Source organism: Suncus etruscus, chromosome 18 (assembly GCF_024139225.1).
Source record: "Suncus etruscus isolate mSunEtr1 chromosome 18, mSunEtr1.pri.cur, whole genome shotgun sequence".
In the NCBI taxonomy this organism is placed as follows: Eukaryota; Metazoa; Chordata; class Mammalia; order Eulipotyphla; family Soricidae; genus Suncus; species Suncus etruscus.
In genome coordinates this window covers 60,676,136-60,686,557 of record NC_064865.1, presented here as the reverse complement: position 1 = coordinate 60,686,557, position 10,422 = coordinate 60,676,136, and positions in this window count along the sequence as shown.

The window sequence follows — 10,422 nt, the reverse complement described above, 5'->3', positions numbered from 1 at the left end:
TTTAATGTTCATTTTTTCTGATTGTTATTCATGTATAAGAAGGCTATTAATTTTTGCTTGCTAATTTTGTATCCAGCCACTTTGCTATATGAATCTATTTTTTCTAGTAGTGTTTTGGTAGAGTCTTTAGGGTTTTCTAAATATAGCATCATGTCATCTGCAAACAGTGAGAGCTGGACTTTTTCTTTCCTCACTGGATGCCCTTGATATCTTTTCTTGACTAATTGCTATGGCAAGTATTTCCAATACTATGTTAAATAGGAGTGTTGAGAGAGAGTAGCTTTGTCTTATACCATATTTTAGAAGTGTTTAGTTTATCTCCATTGAGAATAATATTTGCCATTGGCTTGTGGTAGATGGTCTTAACTATATTGAGAAAAGTTTCTTCCACTCCCATCTTGTTGAGAATTTTTATTATGAATAGGTGTTGGACTTTATCGAATGCTTTCACTGCATCTATTTACATAATCATATGGTTTTTCTTTTTCTTTTGTTTATATAGTGTATTATGTTGATTGATTTATGTGTGTTAAACCATCCTTGCATTCCTGGAATTAGACCTACTTGGTCATTGTATATGACCTTCCTGGTGAAGCATTGGATCCTATTTGCTAGGATTTTGTTGCAGATCTTTGCAACTATGTGAATTAGTGATATTGGTCTGTAGTTTTCTCTTTTGCAGCATCTCTGTCTGGTTTTAGTATCGTAGTTATGTTAGATTCATAAAAAATAATCGGGAATGTTTCTGTTTTTTCAATTTCCTGAACGAGCATAAAATGTATTGGTACGAGTTTACCTTGAAAGATTTGAAAGAATTTGTTAGTGAATCCATCTGGGCATGGGCTTTTGTTTGGGGGAAGACTTTCGACTACCATTTTAATTTTCTCAATAAAGATGGGTCTGTTTAAATATTCTAGATCATACTGATCCAATCTTGGAAGATTAAACAGTCAAAGAATTTATTCATATCTTCAAGGTTCTCTTGTTTTGTTGCCTAGAGTTTCTCAAAGTACTTTCTGATTACTCTTTGAATCTCTGTAGCATCTGTGATCTCCCCTTTTTCATTTCTAATCCAGTTTATTAAGTTTTTCTCCCTTTCTTTGTAAGTTTTTCTAGTGGTTTATCAATCTTGTTTATTTTTTTCAAAGTACCAACTTTTGCTTACATTGATCTTTTGGATTGATTTTTGGATTTTTCACTTCATTAATTTCTGCTCTAAGCTTTGTTACTTCCTTCTGCCTACCTGTTTTTGGATCCTTTTGTTGATCATTTTATAATTTTATAAACTGTGTCATTAAATTATTTATGTAGGTCCCCTTCTTCCTTCCTGTTGAGTGCTTGCAAAGCTATAAATTTTCTTCTTAGTACTGCTTTTGTGGTGTCCCACAAATTCTGATAATTTGTGTCTTCATTCACATTTCTGCTCATTTCTATTTTTCTTAAGGGGCAGGATGTATACAGATTTGTATGAACATTTAGTTTTATTAATATCAAACAGTATTAATTCTTAAACATAAATAAAAATATTTTGTTAATTAATTTTATATATTTTGGGGACATCAATTATAAACAATATAAAACAAAAAGTTATTTTTATGTTCAAATGATCATTTTTCATAAAACTATATATTTAATATATAAGAACCCATTCTTGTCCCTTTTCACTATATGTATTATTTCCTTTGTCAATGCTTGTTTCCAGACCCGTGTCTCACCAGATCCTTGTTTGGGAGCCTGGAGCTCCATAGCAGATGTCACACAAACTCAGACCTAATACTGTAACAGGGACTCAAAGAGGGACTCTGCCACTGACTGGTGAAATGTTTTTTTTTTTTTTTTTATTGCTTTTTAGGTGGATTTTCTGGGTCTTTAATCTTATGACTCTTTGGTTCAAGGTGATGTCTTTGCTTGAATTTTGTTTGAAGGACCTTGGCTTCTCCTCACACTAATTGCATTATTGGCAGCTTTCCTTGTTTTTCATTTTATACAAATCATGAGCATCAAAAGATTGAGGCTGAATTCTCTAGCCTCACAATAAAATTTGCTGAAGATAGGATGAAAATTTTAGCCTTACTTTAAAAGTTTCTGAAGCTCTTTCTAATAATTCTGAAAGGCAAATAAAGCCAAATATTAGAAAGGCATTTTATTAACATAAGCAAGCCAAAGCCCTGAGGTTGGTGTTCTGCCACCCCCTACTGATGCTAGGTCAGTAGAGCCTCTAGCAGTTTCTCTTGGGGATATTGGCTTACAAAGCTGTAGGATCTCACCCACCCACCCTCCAACACAGCCTTTTATAGAGTGTAAAATGAACCTGCCTCCTTCACAAAGGATAATTCATAGGAAAATTAGTAGTAACACAACACAATATCAGCAAAGAATTCTCCCATCAGAAAAATAATCAAATGTTAAACTATGAGGGTACCTCAGTAGATTTAAGAGTACTGAAAGTATAGTCCTCTTTCTCTGTTTTGTGATGAATACCTTGGTACCTGGGGTGATGGTGGGTTTTGGTTCACCCCAGTACTGCCATAAATTATTTCTTTTCACATAGCCAAAAATAACGCCTGAGTCCCCTCAAGTGTTGACAACAAGCTAAAAACATATTCTCCAATAAAGATAATAAGGGACCAGACCCACCATGACAACAGATCAACATTTTAAAAGACCTTGAATATTTAAGAGGGAAATAAAAAGTAAACAGAGCTCAAAAACACTATCAGAAGCAGATAGTCACCTGTGACCTCTCCCCACAAACCCTCCCCAAATATTAGCTGAAATTCATTCCAAACTAGAATTCAGCTGAGATAAAGAAAGAATGAACAATTTCATGAGGAGCTGCCCTCTCTCGCATGGGAACCCAGGAAAAGAGGCAAAGTGGTATTTTTCACACTGGGTGGACAAAGTATTGTTACTCCAAACCGCACAGACCCATCTCGAAGGAGCAACCATGAAAGTTTGGACACACCAGTTTCCACATGACATTTCCACATGCCCATTTCCTTCCACAAGTGGGCAGAAGTGCTGAGAGTAGGAACTGAGCATGATCCACATTAGACATGCTTCCACCTTGCATGTCGCATTTCCTCTCCTATGATGGCTCATTCTTCCTAAACCTCAGTCTCTCTCCTCTCTCAGTCCTAAGAACAGTCCTAAGCTCTGTGGACTTGGTGCTCAAGGAAGTCCAATGTAGGTTTCGGGGTGGGGGAGTCAACGCAGAGAAAAGCTCAGATTCTCAGAGCACCCTCATGAGAAGGATCTTTCTGTCCCTAGAAGGCCAGTCAGCAGCTTCTCTGGAAGGACACGTCCTTGCAGGTTCTGTTTCAGACCCTGGGGAGGTTGGGTGGCCTGACTGTGTCCCAGAAAACAGACCAGTACCCCAACCATCTTGTATGACCAGATGGTGCCAGCCCTGCTCTGCCCAGCCTTGTGAAGACCTCCTCCCTATTTTCCATCGTTGACCATATATGAGACCCCAGCCCTCAATGTGAGAGGTGATATGGACCCTTGTGGGGACTTCTGGGGATATAGAAAGTTCCTGTTCTCAGGCCCTCAGCCCTCAAACACTTCAGATTCACTGACTGGGGTGCCTAGCCTCATGTCAAGGCCAAGGACCCTTGGTTGCTCTTGGGCCACAAAACAGCCCCTGCGAGGTGCTTATATTGGGTTGCCTCTGTACTGTCACTTCAGAGACAGTAGAGCAAGAGGAGAATCTCAGAAATGGGGGCTCCCCTAGAACTCCATCTCTGGGGCAACCTGCAGCACCCACAGCCTTTGCTCTGTGCCTCAAAACTGCCATCCTGTGGAGAAACCAGGAACAAAGCCACAGGGCAGCTGACCCTGCTCCAAAAAGTCAGATGGTCAGTCACACTGCAGTATAAAAAATTTTGTGTTTCTATGTCCATCAGATAAGAACTTGTTTGAATCTGTTAACTTTCCCCATTTTAATGTGCTATGCAAATAGGTACAATGCCACAAGATATTACTAGTGCACATGGTGGGCTGAGATGTCAAGACCAATAGACCCCAGAACCTTTTGCTTACATGAGCTCTGAACAGAGACTTGTCTACTAATATAGATCCCAAGGATAGGGGAAGTTGCCACTACATAAGAAGATATTTGATAATGGCTATGCTTATTAAAGGAGTGTATCTAAAAGAAATATTCAAAGGGAATTTTTATGTCCTCTTTGAATCCTTTGAAGAAGGCAGGGAAGGGGTAAGATCCGGAGTGCAACTTCAACCTATGATTTGGTTTTGTGGAGTCTAGGGAAGATGGCTTCCAGCCGTCCTATATCAGGAAGTGTACTGAAGCGTGGGGTGGTGGTGGTGGGGTCCTCAGGAACCAAATCCGCTAGCAAGCAAAAGTGGGACCTTACACCCTAAACACTTGGCATAGTGACTTGGCCTAGACTCCAATTGATTGGATATTGACCATTAACCCCTGAATCATGGATACCACCTAGGGAAAAAAAAAACATGGTTTCTTCCTACATCAACACCAGGAACATAAATTCTACCATGGAAGGTCCCACTACTACCATAACACTGACTTACTCCAAAGACAGTTCTTATGTCACCCTGTCAACTGGGAAACAGCAACAGTCTGCTTTTAGAGCAGGTTTCTCTGCAATGCCAACTGATGTTGATATGGAACCAGAAGACACTACACAGCACCCGGACTTTGACAGAGGACCTGTACAGAAACCAGGATCTATAACTGCAGTTACCTGACAGCAACAACTGTGATGGTGAAGGGCTGACCACTGAGAATGACTATAAATTGGGTTTGACATATACACCAGAAACTTCTCCAAAGCTGGGATTTCTGGCTCCTGCTTTGCATTGATTGTTATACTTGCCCTTTGCAGTGGGAAGGAAGTGACAGAGAGACTATCCCTGCTGGGAGGCCCAGGTCCTGCTTTGGGTCCCACTCTCTTCCAGGCACTTCCTGGTCCAGTGCCTTCACTCACCATCTGGCTCTTGACCTTGATGAACCACCCTGGGTCATGCAGCCTGACAGTCACATAGCAGGAGGGGAGACAGGGCGGGACCCAGCTGCCTCAGGGCCTGACTGTGCTAGGAATCACTCCTGGCTCAGCACTCAGGGAAGACTCCTAGCTCTGTGCTCAATGCTCATTTCTGACTATACTCTGCACTTACTCTGTGCTCAGGACTCTCTCTTGGCTCTGTGCTCAGACTTTACTCCTGCCTCTGTGCTCAGGCCTCTGCACTCAGGGCCCCCTGCTCTCTCTTGGTCCCTGAGTACCATGGGGATTATTGCTTCCCCAGACAGATTCCAGCTCTGATCTAGGACCTCCCACTTACTGAGCCCCAGAAGAAGGTGCAGCAACTGTGAGTCAGATCACACCTGGTCACTCCTTTCTCTCACCCTTTTCTGAGGGTGTCAAGACTTGAACTCATTTCAAGAGCTTATTCCTGCCACAAAGTAGATTCTACTTCTGTGCCTCATGAGAGAGCAAACCATCATTCACTCTCCTAAAAATGTTGGCAATTTGTCGACCTTCCTGCTATTAATTTTTTATCTTCTTTATTACTTGCAGATAGTCACAGCTTTGAGTCTGTTTCTCCCATTGCAACAGCTCAATTCTAAAGCTACGCAGACACTTGGGACTCTACAACAGACTTTTCTTCCTCTTGTCTCAAGCCAGGAACTGGCAATGCGTGGCAAAAACAGAATGAACCTCATTATTTGAAATTGGTTCTCAGGAAGTTTAAACGTTTGCCACATGCTGAGGTGAAAGAAATTCTTTTCCCAAAAGTGAATTTCTATGCTAATCAGTGTTCACTGCAAATCTCAGGAAGTTTAATGTCTCTATTATCTGCATTAGTCATGATTCCTACTTTGATGAGTTCTTTGATGGATTTTGAAAATGTTGACGATTCTTATTTTGATTCTTATTTTTCTGAGATCCAGTAGCCAAATTATATTTGATAGCAAGAGGAACAGAATCTGGTAATATCTATTTCTCTTAAAGTTGTATAAACATTTTATTATGATGATGATGATTAATCAAATAGTATTAATTCTTAAATTTAAAAACAAATATTTAGTTTATTCATATATTGTGGAACTTCAATTATAAACAAAAACTTCTTTTTATATTCAAATGATCATGTTTCATAAAATTATATATTTTATATTTTCTACCCTTAGTTCTCTTGAAAATTAATGTATTTGGAACAGGAGAGAGAATACACTGGGTAAAGTTCTTGCCTTACATATGGTTGAAATATATTCCATTGCTGGTACCCCATATGGTCCCTGAATACTGACAGATGTTCCTGAGCACACAGCTTGGAGTAAAGTCTGAGCACCACCATGTCTGGCTCCCAAACAAACAGCAAAAATAATAATGTGTTTAACTGGAATCATCCCTATAGTTAATTCAATGAAAACCAGTGCAAGGCATCATATCATAATAAGAAAACAAATGTCTCCAGGGTCAAACAATAGCGCACATGGGGAGGGCATTTACCTTATAGGCAGCTGACCCAGGTTGGATCCCTGGAATCCCATAGAAATCCCTGTCCCTGCCAGAACTAATTCCTCAGTGCAGAGTCAGGAGGAACCTCTGAGCTCCACTGGGTTTGGAACCAAACCCCAAAATAAATGAACAAAATAAAATAAATGGACCAGGAAGAATGTATCCTTTCTCTAGATTCTTCATTTCGACATGGAGAAGGAGATTCACACTAGATTCAATAAACTTGGCACTTCCTACATCCTGAAGGTCACCAACAGGCTATATGGGGAGAAGACCTACAAGTTCCTCCCAGTGAATACTTCCAACCACATTCTAGATCTCACTAGAAAGTACAGAGCTTGGCCCTGCACACACAAGCTATAGTTAAAATGTTTGTGTTTCCTGGAAAATGGTGTCCATTATTGGACACTGTACAAAAGACAGAGACCCTGTTCACTGAAAGGATTTCATCCCATGGTCCTGGGTGAGGGAGATTAAACCAGGGTTCATGCTCCGAAAGCAACAGTAAACCCTTGCTCCCCCAGTTCATCTAGCATTTGGAAGGTGATGAAAATGTTAAGTGAAGTGGAGGAAAGAATTGGTTCCTTTTATACAACACTGGAGCTGTGTGTGCTTAAGACAGGCAGTATGTTGTCTGCATACATGAATGTGTGTATTTGATCCTAATATATGAGAATTAGAATATTATCGGTGACCGTGAATTACATGCCTCTTAAAGCAATTTCCATTGTGTTTTAAAGATTTCAGAGAAAAGGCTTCGGTTGTCATTTCATTTGTTGAGGGCATTTCTTTCTTTTCTCCTTTGCTAAACAGGAGTTCTTAAATTCTACTCAGATGACCTATGGTGCAGAGCTGGCCAGCATGGACTTCCAGCATATCTGAACAGGCCAGGAAGGTGATCAATGAGTGGGTCAAAGATCAAACAGCAGGTAAGGCCTGGGCAGAAGGTCACTCAACAGATTTCCTCCCTTTCCTCCAGGCTCTCAACAGATTTCCAAGGTAGAAGCTGTAGCTTGTCCAGAGTGATAGCACTTTGGGGAGGGGGTTGTCCTGGCATACAGCTAACCCAGATCGATCTCAAGCATCTCAAGGTCACCTGAGTGAACCTTGATCGTTTTCTAAGTATAGAGTCAGGAATAGCCCCTGTGTGACACCGAGTGTGACCCACAAAGCGCGCGTGCACACACACACACACACAGACACAAACACACACACAGAAGCTGCAGCTAGAAATTCAACATGATGCCATGAAGGCACTACATATGTATGACACTATACATGTTCTTCCAAACTAGATTTTACAAATTGTGGAAATATTAAGTGTATAAGGAAGGTAAAAGGATTACTGTGGACTTGTACATATGAGTCGATAATCTCTCTGGTCACACATTTCTCTTTGCCCAACACCACATCTAAAAAGTAAGCCTGATACTTATGTGTGTGTGTGTGTGTGGGGTGTCAGTCTTATTATATGTGACTAGTTTGAGGATGACTCTTAGTTCCCAATTTGTGTCTTTCTTGGTGGTTCTGTTTTCACATATGCAGAATCAGCAGTATGCGCTTGTGGAAAGAGTGTGATTTCTGTGGATAATGGTCCTACAGTGGAGATTTCTCTTTCTCCAGAGAATAGAATCACACTGCAGGGGTCACACATATTCACAGATATTGGTAATGACCAACAGGTAAGGGAGACATATTTTTCTGTTCCTTGAATAAGCTATGGCTGTTTGTAGAATAACATCATAAAAAGACCCTTTGAATGGAGCTGGATGGTGATGGGAAAAATGAAGGGGCCTTTCTCTGCCTTCCCAGGCCACATGGCTTGAACCCCCACCAACTGGCGGGTCTAACGGTTCAGGGTGGCATCGAGGAGGAGAAAATCCACTCACAGGCAGGTTTCAGGAGATATCTTTATTCCTAGCCCTAGCCACTAGAGTAACCATTTCAGCATGTTCTTTTCAGCTTGCTCTGCATCTTAGCTTCTCTTTTGTCATTTCCTCTCCATCCATCTTCCTTGCTCAATCTCTCTCCAAACTCCTCTTCCAAATCTCCACCTAAACTCCCTTAGCTCAAACCATTTGTAACCCACCAAAGCACTTTTTTTCACACCCTTTGGTCTTGAATTTGAGACATGATTTGCAGCAATCCAGGATAAGGTAGTGGCCTTGAGCTGAGGGTCTTTCTGAAGCTCAATCCAGTGCCATGCAATAATCCACATTTTGAGAGGAGTGAGAAGGGCCACATAGCATGAGTCAGCAGGTGTGTTGGTTGTAGATTCTTGTCTGGGCATGAGATGTGGACCTGAGGGTGTGTCTTTTCATTTAGGAGCTGGGTGGTGGTTTGTTGGGGCAGGAGATCAGTTTCTGTGACTAATGAGTTAAGAACTGAGGGTAAAAAGGTCTATATAAAGAGGGGTAAGGGATCGGGATTGGGGGTGAGAGGATAAAAGGGATGAACTATAGACCTGGATTGTTTAGAAGTTAGGCTTGGAATCAGAGAGAAGACCACTGTGCTACACCCCACTCAGGAGAGGCACACACGAAAGTGTAGTGCTCTCCTGAAAAAAGAAATTATCTGCCTAAAAGGCCCGCTTAGAGCAGTCAAAATCACTTGACCCTTTGCGTGGATTATTTGGACATAATTTCATAAGGGCTGTAACTATTTCTCTCTTTATTTTAAACCTTTATTAGAAATCAGGCCTTAGTAAATTCTTTCTTTTTTTTTTTTTTTTTTTTTGTGGTTTTTGGGTCACACCCAGCAGTGCTCAGGGGTTATTCCTGGCTCCAGGCTCAGAAATTGCTCCTGGCAGGCACGGGGGACCATATGGGACGCCGGGATTTGAACCGATGACCTCCTGCATGAAAGGCAAACACCTTACCTCCAGCCTATCTCTCCGGCCCCAGTAAATTCTTTCTAACTAGAACAGCAATCAAACAGCCAAAAGTCTCCCATTTAATAGCTCCCTGTAATTTTTGCTACCTTGGCGCCTAAATTCAGGTTTTTCCTAACACTTAGCTCATGAGTGAAGCAATTTTCAGTTTTTCTCTGTTTACTCAAAACGAAGCAATTTTCAGTTTTCCTCTGTAATTTTCAGTGATTCCCCGAAACTCTGAAACATTTCACCTGAAAATTACCTTTTCCTTCTGTTTTACCCAAAACAAGCGAACCCAAAACAAGCTGGCCTTTTCACCTTCAGTTTCAACTCTTTTATATGCTAATTTAAGCTAGAGTCCTTCATTCTTTTCCCAGTTTCTTTGATGCCTAGAATTTGCATCTGCCTTCCAAGTCTCTAACCTTTAAAAACAGCTAGCTCAAAAAATAAAATTGTCTCTCGTTCCTTGATAACGTTGAGTCCCCATACTATCTGTGTGGTTTCATTCATTTCTACAATATATTTCCGTCGTTCGCCGTCCCTGTACCCACTCTCTCCCCGCGGATTTTTTCCCGAAACTCCACGAAGGATCTGTTTGCAGGCGCTGGCGTCTTGCGAACAGGTTTGGCTCACAACACCACTGTATAGAAACTCATACCTACATATAGACAGATTTCAGAGATCTATTTGAGTATTAAATTTCGGATCTTGGTCATTCCATTTCCATTCCTAGGAACAATCTAAAATGATGAGCATTGAAAAATCACTCCTGGCAAACCATGAGGACCGTTTGGAATGCCAGAGTGTGAACCCTGGTCGGCCTCGTGCACAGAAGATGTCCTCCCCCTGTGCTCTGTACCCTTTGCTTCTGTTCTTCACAAGTTCTCAGGATCCAAACTCTGTACATCCCTTTCTCAGGCAATTTATATCCACATTAATAATAAATGTAAAAAACCTCAGGGACTTGGGGAGAAACAAAGAGACAGAACAGTGGGTAAGGCCTTAACAGCTCAGTCAGGACATGGCCTGATCCAGGGTCAATCC